General features: G+C 37.3%; 1 protein-coding gene across 1 annotated transcript in view; it reads left to right on the forward strand.

Moving 5' to 3' along the window:
* Positions 1 to 22516, forward strand: part of IL1RAPL1 (interleukin 1 receptor accessory protein like 1) — a 314390-nt gene that overhangs the window by 157802 nt on the left and 134072 nt on the right. The window lies entirely within an intron of this gene.

Raw genomic sequence — 22516 nt, forward strand, 5'->3', positions numbered from 1 at the left:
TCCAGGAAATAAATGTCAAATTTGTATATGAGGGCTGGAAGTATAGTATCTGCCTTGAAACCGGGAAAAAGTAAGCTGTTAAGAAAGGTGGAGCATCCCAGTTGGCATGGCTCAGTGTTGAGCATCAACCAATGAACCAGGAGATCATAGTTCCATTACAGGTCAAGGCACATGCCTGGGTTGCAGGTTTGATGCCCAGTAGGGGGGCATACATGAGGCTGCAAATCAATGATTTTCATCATTGATATTTCTATCTCCCTCTCTCTCTTTCCCTTCCTCTTTGAAATCAATAAAAATATTTTAAAAAGAATGGTGGAACAAGGAATAGGCTAGGCTCTCAATGACATCATTGAGCTTGCAATTCAAGCCATGAACTCTCTATCTCCAGAACTTTGATTATGTGAGAAAACATAAGTCACAGTTAATAAAATAACAGTAGCTGAAAGTGATACTAGGAAATATAGTGACCAATTCATTATATAAATTCAATAATATTTTGTCTCATTTAAGATAGCCTTGTGTTGTTTCCCAAAAGTCAAATTAGAGCAATTTCTCAAATAGCATATATCACAAGTAACTAATATGAATCCAGGAATCCAGCTAATCAAAATTTTGGTGTCTAAGCAGAAACGACTGGGGCTGAATGTGCCAGGCATCATTTATAAGGAAAAAACATTGCATACCTAACCCACCACAAGTTTCGCAAATCAGCAATCCAGTTTGAGCCTACATGTCAGTCTTATTAAGGCACTGAATGCAACTTAACTAAAGAAAGGACAGTTAATTATATCTTATCATATAAAGTGATCTGGAACTAGGTCTGGAAATATTAACATGCCTGAATGTAGTTGTGTTCAAATAAGAAAGTGAAAATTTATATTAAGGATATTTTGTTTAGAAATAATAATTGAACCACTAATGGTCAAATAATAAGCAGACAGCACTTTCTTCCTATATTTGATTACAAATTAAAACCAAACAAAGTACTTACAAAATATAATTTTTGACTATATGCAATCGGATGACAGAAGATGTTAGCTGGAGGAAAATTTGTTCTCAACCAATAAATAAAATGTACCTTTAAAATGTGCCATTATAGGGGAAAACTATTTTTGGTTTAGAGTTACAAATTTTCAATTGCTTTAATACCACACCTTCTTTCCATTTGCCTCTTAACTATTCTTGATGGGGCTTCGCTGCAGTCTATTGACATATATAAGAGCATGTATTACCTTTGAAACAAAACCAGCAATCATTTTCAAAAGACATTCATATTGTCAGTGTGTGTCACTAATATTAAGCATTCATTATATTATTGCATGGGTGCACACACCTACTCATTGGAATAAATGTACATTCCAAAAATGGAAAGAAAAAGCTATCAAAATTAAGATTTAACAAAGTTCTTCAGTACCTATGTGATCTTAATTAAAGTTGGTAGAAGAGGTCCCTGTGAGATATTTTACTAAGATATTTATGCTAAAGATAAGGTTCTGTTACATTTGGGATCTGATTTCCATCAAAATATCTCATAATTATCTAATTGCCTACAGGTAAAACAGGAACACAAGGATTAAATTAGGCATATGAATTGGTTTTAACATGTGCACCTTTGTACAATTAAAAGTATTAACATAAGCCGCTGTATGGTATATCATTACCTTATTATTCCAAGTAGCACAAACCATTTATATATATATATATATATATATTACTGAATCTTAAACATGTAATCTCTTTCATTTATATATATAGATATATATATATATATATATATATATATATATATATATATATATATATAAATGAAAGAGATTACATGTTTAAGATTAATAATTACTGGGCATTTACCAATAATAGGTGTATGTAAAATTTAAAGACAGTGATTGTGAAATTTTTCATACTACCATTTTTAATAGATTAATCCTTTCTTTATAAAAAATATTTTTATGGATTTCAGAGAGGAAGGGAAAGAGACAAACATCAATAATGAGAATCATTGGTTGGCTGCCTCTTGCACATTCCTCACTGGGGATCCAGCCCACAACCCAACCATATGCCCTGACTGGGAGTTGAACCGTGATCTCCTGGTTCATAGGTTGATGCTCACCCACTGAGCACACCAGCTGGGCCTGTAATCCTTTCTTTAAGTCAGAGCTTACATGGAAGCCTGTTGTGGAATACAAATAAAAACAGAGCTATTGGCCCTGACCGGTTTGCCTCAGTGGATAGAGCATCAGCCTGTGGACTGAAGGGTCCCGGGTTTGATTCCAGTCAATGGCATGTACCTTGGTTGTGGGCACATCCCCAATAGGGGGTGTGCAGGAGGCAGCTGATCAATGTTTCTCTCATTTATGTTTCTAACTCTCTATCCCTCTTTCTTCCTCTCTGTAAAAAAATCAATAAAATATATTAAACACACACACACACACACACACACACACACACACACACACACACACAATAACAGAGCTCTTGGTTGATACAGAGCAGGCATGTTTAAAAACTGGTCTGCTAAACTCACTCATTCCCCCTGAGTGGCACCTGAGGCAGCTCTGCAGAACTATTAGAATCCTTCCTAGGGTCCTGAAGAAACTTGGAACCCAAATAAATGTTTTCTCCTTTGTCCTAATAACTGTACCTATTTTAACGTCCCCATGAGGACAATTTAGGTGGCCAAGAATAGGGAAGAGGGACCCCACTCTAGGAAAATGGGAAGTGGCCTGAGTTCCAACTGTACTTCATGCTGTCTCTGTAGTCCTCTTTGTAAATGTGATTATTTGTATAAAAAGGATGTCTTAGGATTTCTGATGATTTCCTCATTGGAAGTTCCATCTCACACTCTATTGCTTTGATAAGGTCGATACTGCTATGAGATTACTACACAATAGGGATATTTTTCTTCCTTTTTTCCTTCTGTTTTCCATTTGGGCTTCCTTTATTTTATTTGTGTGTGTGTGTGTGTGTGTGTGTGTGTGTGTGTGTGTGTGTGTGTGTGATAGCTTTGGATATTATGTGTGTATCATATAGCTTTGGATATTATCTTAACCTGTGTGTGTGAGCACCCACACATACATGTATGTGCTTCCTGACCTGAAGTTTAAAATCCTCCAGTTAGCTTTAGGCCAATTCTGAGAGGTCTGTTGAGCTTATATTAATGCTACTCTAAAACATTACCAGTGAGACCTATAAAAACAGAGTAGACTATAGAAATGGGGTGGTTGCGCTATTTTGTTCTGTTGAGTTGAGTTGTTTAAGCAGAGAAACTAGCCTCCATGACATATGTAAGGAATCACACAAGAGGTGACACAGGGGCAGATGCTCTTCTGATAGACCAGCTGCAAACTGAAACCCATCCTCATACTTTGAGTCACCTAGAATCATTTTTTTTGTGAGTTAATTCAGATTGTACATGCACCTTGATTTCTCCTAGTTAATACCTGGGCTTCTCTACGACATACTAGGTTTTCTGTACCAACAGGATACACTTGGACTCTGACATACTCAGTGGGAAAACTCAACAGAACTTTGGGTAGGAAGAACATGATGTAGCTGTTGTGGCCTTTGATAAAGAGGCACAACCAACCAGAAGGTGCTCAGGAGGGAGCTGGGCGAATTAATATATTGACCCTATTGCTGTCCCACTCCCTGACTCCCATTGACCATACTTAGACTGAATCCAAACTTTTTTCCTGGGGCACAGAGGAGGGTCAAGAGGGATTGGCAAATGGAGGAATAAACAGGAATGAAGTCTAGCATTCTTGGGAATGCCTTTCCTAGATAAGTCCTTTTATCTGGGACTGCCAGTATCAATAACAAACGGTACTACTTATCTAAAATGTACCCTATTCTAGTCTCTAGACCACATGTGTCAAACACAAGGCCCGCGGGCCAAATCCGTCCCGCCAGGCCTTGCAATGTGGCCTGCACCGCGCTGTCATCACTGTCCCGCTGCGTTTCCATCACAATGACAGTTTATGACTGTTCAGTAAACCATTCGGCCCGCGATTTAGGCTGGATTTTAGATTTTGGCCCCTTCTCTGATTGAGTTCGACACCCCTACTCTAGACTAAGCCTTCTATAGGTATTAATTTAATTTACTTCTCATCTAACAGCTTTAAATTCTAAGTACTATTATTCTTCCTGTTTACCCATGAGGAAAATAAGGATTAGAAAGTTTGAGTTATTTTCCAAGATCTCATATGCAAGTAAATATTAAAGCCAAGCCTAGAACCTAAATATGACTATGAAACTCATGTTTTAAACCAATTTCATGTAGTCTTCTATTGATACCCCAATAGCAGATAATTTGTGGTGTGCTCTTTGTTGTTGTTGTTTGTTTTTGTGCTGAAATTCCTAAATTCTTAGACCACCTTCATTTAAATATAAGGCTGAACCAATAGAGCTCCATAATTTGCTTAATGGTGACAGCCACAAAGCTTTTATTTGTTTTTGGTGGAAAGATGATATAACATGTAGAAGTTGGTGGGGAGTGTACAAAAAGTTCAGTAATATCTGCAGATCTAAGCATCCAACAGTTAAAATGATGAATGGGCAACCTTCCAGAAATAGAAAGAAAATCTCAATTCTTATTCAGACAAATAATAATGTGCTCCGCCCCATTATTAACCGATCATTTCTCTCTGACTTGGATACTATAAAGAATGACTTTTGAAATTACATCCTTACTTGAAGCATTAGTTTACTTCCCACAGGTCACTTATAAGATGCCACTTATTTATGACAAATTTCTACCATGACATGACCCATGTCATTAGCCTGGGTCATTAAGAGTCTAGATTCAAGCTCATTCTATTCAAATGGCTAGGAATAGATCTATTTAGAAAATTAATTTAGTTTTTAATGTATGAAAGAATTTTGTACAGCAATAATGACCTGCTATTTCAAAAGGGAAAGTTTTGTTATCTGAAGACATTCATTTTTCCAAACTAGAACAGACATAATCCTATACCTTAAGCATTTTATTCATAGTTCTCCAGCTTTTTGTTGAATTATAATAAAACGTGGGTTGGGTCTGGACTGCACTTCATTTTCTCATGACAGCAAGTTGACATTGATCTGAATTACTTTATATGCTGTTGAATCTTCCATTCAATATTTCAGCAATGTGTGTGTGCCACATATAAGTGTCAGACAGAAACAAAGTTATCTTAGTAATCTTCTAACTCCTGGCTTGCAATGATTCAGAAAATGCAGTCTAGGATTTCAAATTTTTTATTAATTATTCTTCTATTTAGCATCATGCTGAATTACACTCTGAATACTTAATCTAGTATTCTACTTCTCAATTAATGTGTTTGAAATTAATTGAGAAGTAGAATAAATCCTGCATTGTAAAAAATACAAATCCTGCATTGTAAAAAATACATTTAATTATAATGGGCTCTAAAGAAATTCAGATTAAAACACATGTGTTAAATATTTGAAGAAAAATAATGCATTTAGCAAACATGTGAATATTGTAATATCAAACAACTAAGAGAATTAATTAACAGTGCAAGTTTACCAGGTGTGCCGAAACCAGTTTGGCTCAGTAGATAGAGTGTCACCCTGCGGACTGAAAGGTCCCGGGTTCGGTTCTGGTCAAGGGCATGTACCTTGGTTGCAGGCACATCCCCAGTGGGGGGTGTACAAGAGGCAGCTGATCAATTATTCTCTCTCATCGATGTTTAACTCTCTGTCCCTCTCTCTTTCTCTCTGCAGAAAATCAATAAAATATTTTTTAAGAAAATTTACCAGGTGTGAATCATAGAAAGAGATAATAAAATTATTAACATTAAAACAATATACAGGGTGTCCCAAAAATGTATACACACTTTAACAGCTGGTAGCCCAATTTTGAAAATTAAATTTATTTTAATAAACACTGCCTTTATAATTATACAAACTGTGTGTATACATTTTTGAGACACCCTGTATATCTGCAATTTATATAAAATAAACGTTGAATTCTTCAAATTGTTTTGGCTTTGTGTTTTAAAAAATGTATTTTGTGCATTTTTTGTCTGAAGGTTAGATTTTCTGAAGGTTAATCTGATAAACTCTAAATAGAAGTTACTACTTTAATTTATCATGTTATAACCAGAATATTTATTAATTTAAAGGGGCTACTCATTTATGTGTCCCACATATATTCTTCAGTACCAATAATGTGCCTGGCATTATAGCAGACATTGGGAAATCAAGGATTTTAAGCTTTATTCAATTTGGCAACTTCCTTAATGTCTAAAACTTTGCTTCCAAAGTTATTGCTGTTCTGCAAATATTTGTTAAAAGAATGAAGACACGGTCTCTTACTTTGGGGAATTACACATGCAGATAATAACAATGTTATACTACAGTGGGAAAATAGTTCTGTTATCTGTAGAACTCAGAAAAACTTCTGGTGGAACAAACCAGAAATTTTTGAGATATTATAACTTCATACTTAAAAGATGGGTAGGAATTTGCTATATGAATATGGTAACAGGCGATAGTGTGGTCAAATGTGCAGCTTCAGAAAAGAATGAAGTATCTATATTTGAATGATGAAGTATAGAACAATTTGACTGGACGTAATCCTGTGGTAAAGGAAACAAACTTGGGAAGGTTGTGCATGTTCTAAAATGCAGGTTGAGAAATTTGAAATTTATTTGGGAGTCACAGGAACCATTTGAGCATAAGCATAAGATTGAATTGTCACTCGTGAAGATTAATCTACCTGCAGTGTAAGGGATGGATTGTTGCAATGGCAGTTGAAAATGGGGAAATTCACTAGAAGATGAATGTAATTATTCACCTGGAAGATACTAATAGCCTGAGTGGCCAAGTAGTATTGATATGTTTGAGACAGATTTTATTTCTCCAGAATGCTTCAAATGGTTATTAAGAGATTTCAAGATGTCTCAAGTCTGAAGCAATCACTGTTACTCTAACATAGTGACATGTCATATAAAGCTATGCCACTTTTTCACTTCTTTAACAGAGCAGGCATCTTAAAATTGGAACGCACTGGAACACAGTTGCAAATCTGAATTTTTGCTGGTGTCCATTGGATATCAAATTAAGCCTTCACTGGCACTCTATTTAAACTTTTAAACACACTTTAATGAACCATATTACATTGATTTCCATATGTATGTGATTAGAAAATGCTAATCAGAAGGTAAAAGCAAGCTATCAAAATGTGCAGGCCCACTCATGTAGGACCAACAATGCCTTAATAAATTATGATGCTATTAGTATACTCCGATAAATAATATTTCAAAAAAAGCTTGAACTATTTTTTTTTTTTTTTACAAATTCTGTTAAAGATAGCTATAATATTTACTTTGGGGAAACTAAAACTGTGTATATATTGTTTTGTGTATATCAACACTAATTCCTTGAAAAGTAAAAATTGAAGTTTGAGATACAAATAAGACTTTATAAAATAAAGGTTCAAGACTTAAAAGTAGATTCCAGGCCCTGGCCGGTTTGGCTCAGTGGATAGAACATCAGCCTGTGGACTGGAGGGTCCAAGGTTCTATTCCGGTCAAGGGCACATGCCTGGGTTGCGGGCTCAATCCCCTCCCCCCAAGTAGGGGGCATGCAGGAGGAAGCAAGTCAATGATTTTCATCATTGATGTTTCTATCTCTCTCTCTTCCTCTCAGAAACAAATGGGGGGCCAAAACCGGTTTGGCTCAGTGGTAGAGCATCGGTCTATGGACTGAAAGGTCACAGGTTCAATTCCGGGCAAGGGCATGTACATCAGTTGCGGGCACATCCCCGGTAGGGGGTGTGCAAGAGGCAGCTGGTCGATGTTTCTCTCTCATCAAGGTTTCTAGCTCTCTATCTCTCTCCCTTCCTCTCTTTAAGAAATCAATAAAATATATTTTTTAATTAAAAAAATAAAATAAATGGGGGGGGAAAGTAAATTTTTGGAAAATATTTTCCACGGTAGAATTTAATACCAAACAATGATGAATGTCAAGATGTTCTGATTCCATATTTATGGGAAACATTATCTCTCCATACCTATACCTTAACTATAAAAATTAAGGAACTAGATTTCATTTACTATTATGTAAGCTTCCTATGTTTGTTTGATTTTTTTTTCTCTGAAGAAAAATTGCTGTAAAGCACAGTCAATATTTATTCCTTTGGGATAACTACTTCTCAAAAAATCGAGCAACTCTATTCCAACAAACTGGTCAACCTAGAAGTAATAGACATATTCCTAGAAAAATACAACCTTCCAAAAGTCAACCAGGAGGAACCAAAAAATCTGAATAGGCTGATATCTATGGGGTAAATTTAAGCAGTAATAATAAATAAAATGAAATAAAATAAAGTAAAAACTTCCAACAACAAAAAAGCCCTGGACCAGACAGGTTCACAAATGGAGTTTTATCAAGCATTCAAAGAAGAAATAAAACCTATCTTCCTCAGACTATTCGAAAAAATTCAAGAGGAAGGAACAATTCCACCCTCTTTCTACAATGCCAAAATTACCTTAATCCCAAAACCAGATGAAAACAATACAAAGAATGAGATTACAAACTGATATCCCACATGAACATAGATACCAAAATTCTCAATAATATTCTAGCAAATCAAATCCAGCATTTGAAAGAGGACATACAGAAGGCCAAGAGACACATGAAAACATGCTCAAAGTCACTAATCATCTGAGAGGTGCAAATCAAAACAATAATGCAGTACCATCTCATACCTGTCAAAATGGCAATCATCAACAAATCAATAAGACAAGTGCTAGAGAGGATGCATAGAAAAATGAACCCCTTGCCAAAACCGGTTTGGCTCAGTGGTAGAGCGTCAGTCTGCAGACTGAAAGGTCCCGGGTTCGATTCCGGTCAAGGGCATGTACCTTGGTTGCGGGCACATCCCCGGTAGGGGGTGTGCAAGAGGCAGCTGGTCGATATTTCTCTCTCATTGACATTTCTAGCTCTCTATCTCTCTCCCTTCTTTGTAAAAAATTAATAAAATATATATTTTTTTAAAAAGGAAAAGAAAAAGGAACCCTTGTGCACTGCTGGTGGGAATGCAGACTGGTGCAGTCACTGTGGAGAGCAGTATGGCATGTCCTCCAAAAACTAAAAATAGAACTGCCATTTGACCCAGTAATCCCACATCTAGAAATATGTCCCAAGAAAACACAAACACCAATCACAAAGGGCATATGCACCCCTATGTTCATAGCAGCAAAATTTACAATAGCTGAGATTTGGAAATAGCCTAAATGCCCATCAGTGGACGAATGGATTAGAAAACTATGGTACATCTACACAATGGAATACTATGATGCTGTAGAAAAGAATGAATTCTTACCATTTGCAACAGCATGGATGAACTGGAAAGCATTATACAAAGCAAAATAAGCCAGTCAGTGAAAGAAAAACACCACATGATCTCACTCATTTATGGAATATAAAGAACCTTATAAACTGATGAACAAAAATAGATACGGAGGCAAAGAAGCATCAAACAGACTGTCAAACTATAGTGGGAAGACTGGGAAGGGTTGGGGGGCGGGGAGGTAAGAGATCAACCAAAGGACTCGTTTGCATGCATATAAACATAACCAAAGGACACAAGACACTGGGGTGGGGTGAGGATGAGGGCATGTGCCAGGGGGTAGGGGAGGCCAGAGGAGGTCAATGGGAAAAAAGGTGATATATGTACTACTGTTTGTAATACTTTAAACAATAAAAACAAAAAATGTCAAATCCTATGTAATAAAAGACTAATATACAAATCAACCAAACAGTGGAATGACCAGTTGCTAAGACATGCACTGACCACCAAGGGACAGACGCTTAATGCAGGAGTTGCCCCCTGGTGGTCAGTGCACTCCCACAGGGTTAGTGCAGCTTAGCTGGAAGCCAGACTCCCAACTGTCAAGCACAACAGCAATGGTGGGACCCTCTCCCGCCTGCCTCTGTGGCAGCACTAAGAATGTCCAACTGATGGCTTAGGGAAGTGGGCCTAAACCAGCAGTCAGACATCCCCCGAGGGCTCCCAGAATGCAAGAGGGCACAGGATGGGCTGAGGGACCCTGCCCTCCCCCTCCCCCCAGTACACAAATTTCATGCACCAGGCTTGTAGTAAAATATAATAGTGTAATTAAAAAAAAATTTATTGTGAACCTTCTAATTGTCAGGCACTGTTCTAGACTTGGTGAAATACATCTCTTAACAACATAGAAAAAGTGAAGCTTATAATCAAGTGAAAGAAGATAGGCAATAGATAATAAATAAGCATGGGACATGTTAGGTGGTGATATATACTCTGAACAAACTGAGAGAGGGTACAGGGCTAGAAAGATAATCACAGGGAAAGGTCAAAATGGCCACACAAAAAAAGGTCTCTGAAGAAGTGAAGTTCAATCAGGGCTATGGGGGTAGTGAGAGCAGGAAGTGGAGATTCAATGCACATTGTGGTAAAAGCCTGGATTCAAGCCAACAGAATTGAAAATTTATCACTGGCCTTCTAGCTATTTGAACTGCCTCATATTCCATACCTATAAAATGGGGTAGCATCTCTCCCATAGTATTGTTCTGAGAATTAAATTAGGTAATATGTGTAAGGCATTAAGAGCTATGCATGGCATACAATGTTATATAAGAGGTACATTTACTATGAGAATAACAAAGTTAAAATTCAATCTTCTCAATTATACTGCTTACTAACCATATAGAAGGCCTTATCTTCTGAGGCGCTGTATTGAATTTTTGTATACAAAGTATATTCTTTTTATAAAAAGATCTCAAAATTGTATAAGCCTTATGCCCTACATAACTTGGACCTGCCCTTGATCTTATTTACTGTTTTCAATGTCTGGGTTAAATGATTCCAGACAAAACAATAAGAACTGCAAAGGCCCAGAGGCTGGGAGAAAATCAAGGCAGGGCATTGTGACTGGAGGAGATTCAGTGCAAGACAAAGAGGCCAAGTGTCAGGGGTGAGATCCTAGGGGACCATTTGGGAAGACCATAGGCCTGGAGCAGACCCTGGTAAAATACTTTGTTATTCTGAGTGAGATGGGGAGACACTAGAAGGTTCTGAGAATAGGAGAGTTATGAACTGGTTGACATTGTAATAGGATCACCATGACTGATATTTAGAGAATAGGTAGGAAAGCAAGATTAGAAGCCAGAAGACCCATGAAGAGACAACAATCTAGAGATGAAATAATAGAATTCAGAACTAAGGTAGAGGTGGTAACATGGTAATAGATTCTACATAGATTTTGATGCTACAATAGATATGGTTTGCTGACAGATTGTATGTGGGACAGAGAGAGCTGTTATGGATAATTGGAAGGTTTGGGTTTGAATAATTGACTAATGAGGATAAGGACTGGACATGTGTGTGAAGTAGACATCAAAAGTTGTCAGGTGGTGATATATACTCTGAACATGTTCGGTTTTGGACATGTTTGTTTTGAGATGCCTATTTTATATGTAAGATTCTAGTTTATTCCCTGGAAAAGTAGCCTTAGTACACATTTTTCAGAATTGTTACAATTAAATTACTTCATAGTTATTTACATATTATAAAAGTCTATATGGAATGTACCATATAGACTCTGAAGTTATAACACAGACAATTTGTGGCAAATTAATTTTTGAAATAAGAAGGAAGTAGCTTTCTTCTAATAAAGACTTTACTATCTTTATCCCTTGACTTTTAGAAGCATCCAAAATATTCTTTATTTTACCACCTCACACAGTATTTCAAGTCTATTTTCTTGTGAGCCTCAATACACTTTGTTTTATTTAAACTTAGTTTTTCTACCACAGGCTTTAAGATTTACCATGGGAACGGGACATTTAACAGTTTAAGTGCCCAGCCTGTTTTGTCTTCTGGATGGAAAGTATAGTGTCAGTAACTGGTGAATGACATGGCACTTAACATGTTAAGGATGCTAAAACACATTGAGGTTTACTTTATCTGAAAGAGCTAAGTTTATTATTATATAACTAGAGGCCTGATGCATGAAATTCATGCCTGGGGGTAGGGGTGGGCAGGGTCCCTCAACCTGGCCTGCATCCTCTCACAATCCAGGACCCCTTACTCCTTACTGCCTGCCTTGCTTCCCCTTAGCTCTTATGCAGAGGTGGAAAAGGCTCCCTCCTCTGCCGCTGCTCTCGCCAGCCATGAGCACAGCTTCTGGCTGAGCGGCACTCCCCTGTGGGAGCGCACTAACCACCAGGGGGCAGCTCCTGTGTTGAGCATCTGCCCCCCGGTGGTCAGTGCTCATCATAGTGACTGGTTGTTCTGGTTGTTCCACTATAATGGTCACTTATGCTTTTATTATATAGATGATATCATTATTGATCCCAGAGTTTCAAGTGTTAGCTATTCTTTACTCAGAGATATACCATTGAGCCTTTTTTTAAATTAAAATATTAGGCACCTGTTGCAGGAATATTCCTGCAAGACTTCTGGCAGGCTTCCCTCCTGCCACCTCTACCTCTCCTGCCCCCCACCTCTCCAGCTGTGGCGGGTGGGATGGGCGGGGCAACCCACCTGGCCCACCGCACCACAGCCACCTCTGTCACAATCTCTGTGGCTGCTCGCGCACTGCCACCACCTCAGGGCACCTCTCCCTGCACGCCCGACCCACTGCACCCTCTGCCACTGCCTCTGGGGCTGCGCACACCATGCCCCACCCCACCCTGCACATGCTGCCAGTGCTTTCTCTCCAGCAGCTACAGCCACCTTGCTTTCCACTTTCCCTCCCTCTTCCTTCTATGCAGTCTTCAGTCTTCACTCCTCCCTCCCTCTATGTATGCAAATTAACCACCATCTTTGCTGGGTTAATTTGCATGCTTGCTCTGATTGGCTGGTGGGTGTGCCTTGTGTGGCAGAGTGATGGTTGATTTGCATATTGCTCTATTAGGTTAGATTAAATATGCAAGAACATATATATGTTGGGAGATAGGAGCGGTTGGGGAGAGGTCAATGGGGGAAAAAGGAGACTTATATAATACTTTAAACAATAAAGAATTTAAATAAGAATATTAAATGTGTCTAACTTATAAAAGGTAAAAATAATGATTTAAATAATATGCCTATATATTCTCATTTCTCTAGGTCTCTATTGGTTTACACTCTATGGCATTATCATGATTCTGGCCCCTTTATGCAACAAGATATGGAAAGTTTCAATTTAAACTCTTCTCAACTAACTAGATAACAACATTCATATTGTTAATAATATTTTGTTCTCTTAGATCTAAGGTCCTGGAGAGAAGGGCCATGTTTACTCATCTTCATAACCTACTACTTACCTCTGTTCTTGACCACAGTAGGTGCTAAAGATGTTACATGAATAAAAGTTGTAATAATGTACATGAGAATGAGGTACGTGGGTATTTTATTTTTGTCTAGAAGAAACCTATCCATAAGCCACTAACTATAGACATCAGTTTAGGAATGGGTAATGTGGTAAAAGCACGTGACTTCAAAATCCAAATATATCCATTTTTGCTTTATTAAATCTGTCTAGTCACTAATTTATCTGAAAATTATTTTTAAAAGGTAATTATATTTTGACTTACTTCACAGTGTTGAATAAAATAATATGGAGAAAAACATAACTCGGTGTTGGGGGGAGTGGAATGATGTCAACAATAAAAATAAAGTTAAAAAAAGAAAAACATGACTTAGAAAGTACCAAAAATTATACTTGGACCTATCTAATCTGGAAGAATTTTTATTGACAGTGTCTAATCCTTATTCTTAGAATAATGGAATTTACTCAAATTATTCTTCGATTGGTTGGCAAAGTGTGCTCAAGTTGGTCAAGACTCATTTTTCAGTGCCCCACAAGAACAAGGTACAGGTAACAAAAAAGTGAATAAGGTCTGGTATGTGCCTTCCAACAATAAGTGATTAAGTCTCTCCCTGGACCTCAGCTCAGATGAACCAGTACTTACATTATTTTCCAGACACTTTGCATAGAGTTAGTAAAATGGACTTTCAAAAACGTCATTTCCCTTTATCTAAATTACAAAGGTTTAGTCATTTAAATTCAACTCCCATTAAAATGTCAGCTGCTTTTTGGACTAAATTAGCTCTCTTTTAAGATTCATATGTGGGAAATAATCTAGTACCAGAAGGCTTACTGAAAAAGTCCTCTGACATTTCAACTCACTTATTCTGAATTTAAGGTTTAAATCCGTGAATAAATTTGGGGGATAAAATGTCCCTGTACCTTTTAATATCTTCCATAACCTCTTACACATTGGCCAGAATTAGAAAAAGAAATAATCATCTCCCGTGCCTTAAGCTAAAAAATAATAGTTGGCACATTTAAACTGTAAATGATGAGAATAAATGGCATTGGTAAATGTTTCACTGAGTCATTATGAAGTACATCATAGCACCATTGCGTTTTAATATGCAAATTTCCATATAACGCAATACTTTATCCGAGTATTTCAAGTAATATTTGTTGTTTGAATATATTTCCTTATGTTCCCATTATTCAACAAGTATTAACTCACCGTTTACCAACTCTTATGCTCTTTGAAGGGATAGCTGAATGGGGCTGACCCAATCAGTGCAGATCCCAAAAGGCAGAATTTGTGGGTTCCCTAAGCTCACATCTCTAGTTCTATGGCAGCAGAAAGAGAAAACTATGCTTAAAATAATGTAAGGCCCCAAGGATAGGAAAGCTGGTCTTATCCAAATAGGTTCTCAAAGCCAGGACAATGTGACCCAGGGTTTGGGAGATGTGTATTGGAAATGGGCCTGAGAGATGGGTAAAGTATGCAGGTTCTAAATTAAATTCAATAGGAAAATTAGAGAGAATGTTCCTGGAGACCAAAGCCTCTGTCTTGTTCACTGCCATACTCACCATGGATAGTGCTTTGAAACATAAATATTTGTTGGTTGGAAAAATGCTATTGTATGCCCCCCTGCCAAAGTGTCATGTGAGCAAAGCAGACATAATGAATAGACTAAGAAAAGAAAGAACAAGGTGCTGGTAACGAAAAGGTGAAGAAGGTGTGGCTCTTGCCTTCTAGCACTGATTAAATCTCCCCATGGAACTCAGTCCACAGGAACCAGTAATTAACATTGTCTGGAAGAGAAGGGTCTCAAAGGATGATTAAAAACTGACCAGCCCTAACTGGTTTGGCTCAGTGGATAGAGCTTGGCCTACAGACTGAAGGGTCCCAGGTTTGATTCCAGTCAAGGGTATGTACCTTGGTTGCGGGCACATCCCCAGTAGAGGGTGTGAAGGAGGCAGCTGATTGATATTTCTCTCTCATTGATGTTTCTAACTCTCTATCCCTCTACCTTCCTCTCTGTAAAAAAAATAAAAAATAAATTTATTTTTTTTAAAAATAAAGAAAGAAAGAAAGAAAGAAAGAAAGAAAGAAAGAAAGAAAGAAAGAAAGAAAGAAAGAAAAGAAACTGACTAGCAGACAAAACAGGAATGGAATCTCAGGAAGAAGCAAAATTATGTGCAAAGTCTTTGAGCTGTACAAAAGGAAGGCTTATTTGGAAGAAATCTTGTTTAATTTAAATGTGATGACAAATGACACTGGAAAAGTAGACTGGAATCAAATTCTGAGGCATCTTCAATGTCATGCTAGGAAATTCGAACTTAGTAACAACTATATCCAGTTCAGTGCGCTAAAAACAAATCATCATCTTGTCATTTGACTACTAAGATAGCTTACCATAACCATCAAAAAATGTTGCTTAAAATTAAATTTTTATTTCTTGCTCTGCATTTAAAAAGCATTTCTTATCAAATAAGTACTCTTTTTCTACTTTGAAGATTTTGTGTCCTTATATGTCTGTATGGACATAGGTAAGACTGTATTGAAATATTGATGACTCCAGTAGCAAGTGCAACAGCACACAGTTGACACGAAAACTGCTTATATTTATTAAATGGAAATCCAGTTCTGAAAATGTCACAGCACAGCCCCTCACACCTACCCCCTGCCAAGAGGCTGTGAGACTAACATGATTTATTTTCCTTATATTTTTATTGAGTGATGTTCTTTTAAGAACTAGTTAGCCAAGGTGAAATGTTATGACTTTTCATTCTACTCAAGTCAAAATCCATATGCCCTCATATAATAGACTTCCAGAATGTCCCTGAATCAATCAGTAGAACATCAAATAATATACTTAGAATTTGTCAATGTAAAATGATTTCAGTTGTGAATATCTTCTATTCATACTACATAACTGGGTAAGTAAAATCATGCTGCCATTATAAACACTTCCACAACTATTGGTTTATATAGGATTCTATCTTTCCATTTTTTATATATACTAGAGGCCTGGTGCATGGGTTCAGGCACTGGTGGGGTCCCTCGGCCTGGTCCCAGATTGCGAGAGTGTGCAGGCCAGGCTGAGGGACCCCACTAGTGCATGATCGGGGCCCAGGATCCCACAGGAGGGTTCCAGGGTGTGTCCAGCCTGTCTCCCCCAGTCCCAATTGGCTGGACCCCAGTAGCAAGCTAACCTACCAGTTGGAGCATCTGCCTCCTGGTGGTCAGTGCACATCATAGCAACTAATGAATGGTCGAACAAATGGTCAGATACTTAGCATATTAGGCTTTTATTATAAAGGATACACACACACACACACACACACACACACACACACACACACACATATATATATATATATATATATATATATATATATATATATATATATATTATATAATGGAAACATGAACAGTGTGTGTGTGTGTATATATATATACACACTGTTCATGTTTCCTTTTAAAGTCCATGTATTAGAGATGTATATCAAAGTACCTATTTTGACACTAATATGTATTTCATGCTTGTTTCCCAGCCCCTTGGCCAAATATTCAAAAGTATTGTAGTACTCAGTAAATAACAATACAGAAGCAAAATTCAGAGACCGTGCCTATTATTTCAGAGCAAAAATTATGAGATACAAGAATGCACAATCCTTTTCTACATTTTGCATTTACTTTATATCCTGTGTTTTTAGGATTAAACTATTTGGTTTCCCAAATTCAAAATGTGACTGAAGGCAAAATAAAAGGCTTCTTCAGTGGTTTTCTCTTACTTTTAAAACGAAACATAGTGTCCGGTTGGTGTAGCTCAGTGGTTGAGCATCACCCCACGGGCCAGGAGATTCCAGTTTCTGTTCCCAGTCAAGGCACATGCCCAAATTGCCGGCTTGATCCCCAGTAGGGATCACACAGAAGGCAGCCAATCAATGTGTCTCTCATTGATGTTTTCAATGTCTCTCCTTCTCCCTTCCTCTCTGAAAGCAATAAAAATATATATATATATATATTTAAAAAAAACACATTGTTTTATCATCAGTTGTCTTTATTTTTTTTTTTTCATCTTACTAGGCCAGGCACCAATTTTTATAAAAAGTTTTTTTAAAAAGTTGTTAAGTCTTAAAATGACCATATTAAGTAAATTCTATCATTACTCCGTGTCACAGGTGAGAAAACTAAGGCACAGAAGAGTAAGTGACATGCCCAAGATTCCAAAATTAGTAATAGTATGAACAGGATTTGAACTCAGAAAGTCTGGCTCCAGAGCCCACTGAGTTATCACAACCAATCATGCTGTCCAGTATATAAAACTTACAATTAAAGTGAAGGGTACTAAATGTACTATGGTACTAAAGTTTTTTGAGCCCCTACTATGTACCAGGAATTATGACAATCAAATTCAGCAATCTTACTTAATCCTGACAACAGTTCTATTGCTTTTTCAAGTACAACATGAAAGTTTAAGCAAATAGGCAATAAAGTTGGAAAAGTTAAAACCTTAGTTACACAGCTGATCGGGGAGAAAACTAGATGAAAACTCCCATTTTCCTATACCTGAACTAGACAATCTTTCTACTTTCATATCATCTCTATTGTAAAACAAAATCAGACCTTGATAAAGTGTTTGACTAAACTGTTTTTCTTACCTTTTCATTTCCATGGGCTTTCTATATTGAAAGTACAAGAAGGGCTTTGGGTGAAGCAATATACTAACTGTGTCTGCAGGACACATTGATGTTATTTTAGAGTCATCTGGTGTTAATTTTTTCTTGGAAGTTGAGTGACATTGTTGGTGTTTTGAAAAGCAGCTAATATAACTGCATATTATATCACAAGAATAGACAATTATGAAAACAGTATAAGATGAAGTATAATACCTTTACATGAGCTGTAATTGCAACTAGTAATTAAACTGAAGTGTTTCATTTTCCTAGTCAGCTCATCAGTGAAACCAGAAAATAAACAATTTGAAAGTGAAATCCTTAGGGGCAAACAATTGTAATTAATGGCATTTTCCAAGGGAAAAAAAACATTTCTAAAGTCAGTTTGGGGTGACCTCTTGAGTAATATACATAGTGATTTACACTGAGCCCAGTGTGGTGTTCAGAACCAGACCTGATTTAATTTGAATATTCATGAAGTCTCCAGCGTGATTTATACTTCAAATCCGTCTCCATTGTCAAATTTATTCTCTTAGGTGATAAAAGAAAGCAAATTTATATTCTGAATAAGTCTCTTTGCACAATGAGATGATCAGCATGGAAGACTTTATCATGATGGAAACACATAAAGTGGTGCTGCTGTTAATTCCTTCCAACTTGGAATCTCCTCAAATACCAGGAGTATTTTTTAGAGATGCTTGAGACCTGAAATGAAAATATTTATGCATATAAATCTGGATCCATATCTCAACCCTATGGGATTAGAATCATAAAATTCATGCAGCCTGGTTTGCCCCTGTTCTTTTGCATAGAGAGCTACATTTGGGATTTGTGCACATTTTTGGCTATTTAGATTTTATGGAACAAATTGCTCTGACTTTAACTCTGATCCATGTGCTGCTTGCTCCAGGACCTGATCTGAGGTGAGTTTTTAAAAATATATATATTTATATTGATTTCAGAGAGGAAGGGAGAAGGAGAGAGATATATAAACATCAATGATGAAAGAGAATCATTGACCTGCTGCCTCCTGCAGGCCCCATACTGGGGATCAAGCCTGCAACCAGGGCATGAGCCCTTGACCACAATTGAACCCAGGACTCTTCAGTCCACAGGCCAACGCTCCATCCACTGAACTACTTAGGGCTGAAGTGAGCTTTTATTCACTTCACATCATTTAATCAAGAGCTCTAGTATTAATTTCTCTTTTGTACTTATAATAAGAATATTGCCTTTGGACTGAGATAGGTATGAGTACAGAGCCCAACCCCACTGCTTGCTTTGTATCAGTTTTTACCATGTAGCAAGGAATCCCAAAATATAGTGGCTTAAAACAGAAACTATTCAGCACATGATTCTGCAGAAAGGCAATGTGAGCTGGGCTCATGTAGGTGGTTCTTCTGATCTACTCCAGGCTCACCTGATCTTAACTTGGATTCACATTTGCATCCACAAGTAACTTCCAGGATGAGGTGGGAGGGGTCTAGGGAAGCTTCAGCAAACATGATTTGTTCAGCTCTGTGTGGTCTTTTCTATAAGGCTAATTTGAGCTTTGTCAAGTGGTGGTGTGACTAGGATCCCTAGATCAATAAGAGAGGGCAAACCCAAACATGCAAGAACTTTTCAATTGTTGACAACTGTTATTGTCATGTTAGCTTAATGACCAAACCCAGAGCAAAGTGAAAGGTTCTGCCAAAATCTGAGAATACTGAGAGGCATGAACAAATTGGGGCCCTTACTACAGGATTTGAACACATCCTATATAATAAAACCCTAATGATGTGCACTGACCACCAAGGGGCAATCAGTCAACGCAGGAGCTGCCCCCTTGTGGTCAGTGCACTTCCACAGTGGGGAGTGGGCCTAAGTTGGTAGCAGACATTCCCCAAAGGGTCCCAGACTGTGAGAGTTCACAGGCTGAGCTGAGGGACCCTCCCTCAGTGCACGGATGTCGTGCACTGGGCATCTAGTATGTATGTAAGAAACCATGGTCTAGTTTCTTAATTCCTCATCTCCAATTTCAGCAGCATCTCATAAGGTTGGGGGATTAAAATTAACCAACATATGTAAATTAAAGGTAAACTGGCATGTGGAAGGCACTTAATATCAGCTATTTTTTCTCTTAAATATCTATGTAGACACATTTTATTATACAAAACAGGTATTTTAAATATGTAAGCAAACTGCTAGTGACATGTCATCCTACCGACCTCTATAATTGTTCAGTACTTAGATGGTGAGGCTTGTGTCTCCTTCTACCTTAACAATTTCATATTAATTTCTGCTGAAGCTCTGCATAACGTCGAAGATGAACTTCTGCAAAGAAGTATATTCCTAAAATTGGGTATGAATGAATGCATTTATGTATAATGTATTTCCATAAAACTAAAATTTATTATCCATTTATTTAGTTCCTCTTTTATTTCCTTTTAGCCTACCACTCAGAGTCAAAACTAGACCAATACAATCCATGCACTGCTTGGGGGCCATAGGCTAGAAGACGTTCAATGTTTTTAAAATACTGATCATGGCCATTGAAACAGCAAAGGCATTTTAAAGTCAGCTTGACATTATAAGCAAGCAATCAAAAGAGCACTTAAATGGAACTCAACTTTGGCCTAATTGTCTTTAAAATATGGCTCCAATATTAATGCACAATGTTCACATTTTTAATTTGGAACTAGGCCACCAACACAATAGAGTAGATGAGCTTCTGTAATTTCCAAGTGAACCCATGTTTTTGCCATTGATCTGTGGGTAATAGATCATTCTATTTGCTTCTCTGCAGAATTCAAATATAATCTACATAATTTAAAACTAGTCATTAAATATAACACCCCAAGTATAATACCTTGACATAATGATCATATAAATGAAAATCCATTCAAAATCATAATAGACCACTATTCTTGCCATATTTGTTCTGTGAAATATGCAATTTGTTTATTTTACCAAAATATTGTTCTCACATATCTATTACTTTATAGGTCATTGAAATAGTGCAGAGTATATTAGGTTTCTTATTAGTGTGCAATGAAAGCTCTTCCTCTTTTAGGACTTATAGGACCTGTCTGATCTTTACTAACTTTAGCCAAAAAGAAAAACATTTGATCAGTATGGGTTAAGTCAAAGTACTGTAATTATACTTGACAGTCTTCTAGTAGATTGTTTTGTTGATAGGGATGGCAATAATTTGAAGATGTCATTGGGATCATATATTAATACAATAGGTGATAAGGCAAAAAGCTACCTTATAAAATATAATCTTGCTTGTCTTAAAATATTCTCTTTTGTATTATTCAATGATAATTATAGATGATAGATAGATAGATAGATAGATAGATAGATAGATAGAAATATAGCTATATATAGATACTGAGTGGCCAGGTTATTATGAGCTCTGAACATATAATAATCTGGCCAGTGTATATCCTATATAATAAAAGGCTAATATGCAAATTGTCCCCTTGACCAGGAGTTCAACCAACAGGCAGGCTGGCCAACAGCCCATGTCCCCTGCCCCTGGCCAGGCTGGCTGGACCCCACCCATGCACGAATTCATGCACCGAGCCTCTAATACTCAATGTGTGTGTGTGTGTGTGTGTGTGTGTGTGTGTGTGTGTGTGTGTTTGTGTAATGAGTGGCCATATTACTATGCATTCAGAAGTCATAATAAGCTGGCCATTCAAACACATGCACAGACACACACACACACACACACACACACACACACACACACACATTTTGATCAGTCTGTTTTCGTGAGTCAATCTGTTGGAAACCAAAGTTGTTGGTTCTGTCATCTTAGAACTTTCTGAGATAAAAAGATTATAATTGTATTTTTGTATATAGTTAATCATTTCTAAATCAGATACAGGATGAATAAAGCATGATCTTTGTCCTTTGTGGAGATGACTATATATACTATATTCATCTATAAATGTGGTATCAATTAAATGATTCAAAACAGTCAAGTGAGTGATTCTTCTGGAGTAGGGGGAATGAGAATGGCTTCACAGAGAAAATGATGCTGGAGCTAAGAATGCAGAAGGATAGGGGTCCACAAGGCCACCCCCAGATACAACAATTCACTCACAGGACTCAGCATATAGTTGTATTCATGGCTACGATTTCTCATAGCAAGAGGATATTAAAAAATCAGCATAGAAAAAAAGTGCATGGGGTGAATTCTAATGGAAACCAGGGTCATGGTGCCAAGAGTCCTCTCCCAGGCGAGTTACACAGGATGCACTTAATTTTTCCAGCAGGACTAGTAACAATACATGTGAAATGTCTGCCACTGAAGTTCATTAGAGACCCAGGGATTTTACTGGGGACTGGTCACAAAAGCACTTCCTGCTTAGCACATATAAAAAGTCCAGACTCCCAGAAGCAAGCAGATTTTCAGAGTAAATCATATTGTTGGCACAATTCATTTAGACACATGAGCCATTCTTATCAGGGAATGATGAGAACCATCCTGAAATCTAGGTTCTCAGAAGCCAACTGAGTGTTGACCTTGTAATCAGGCCTCAATCTTAGCCCTGGTA

This window comes from Pipistrellus kuhlii, unplaced genomic scaffold (assembly GCF_014108245.1).
Source record: "Pipistrellus kuhlii isolate mPipKuh1 unplaced genomic scaffold, mPipKuh1.p scaffold_m20_p_16, whole genome shotgun sequence".
NCBI lineage: Eukaryota > Metazoa > Chordata > Mammalia > Chiroptera > Vespertilionidae > Pipistrellus > Pipistrellus kuhlii.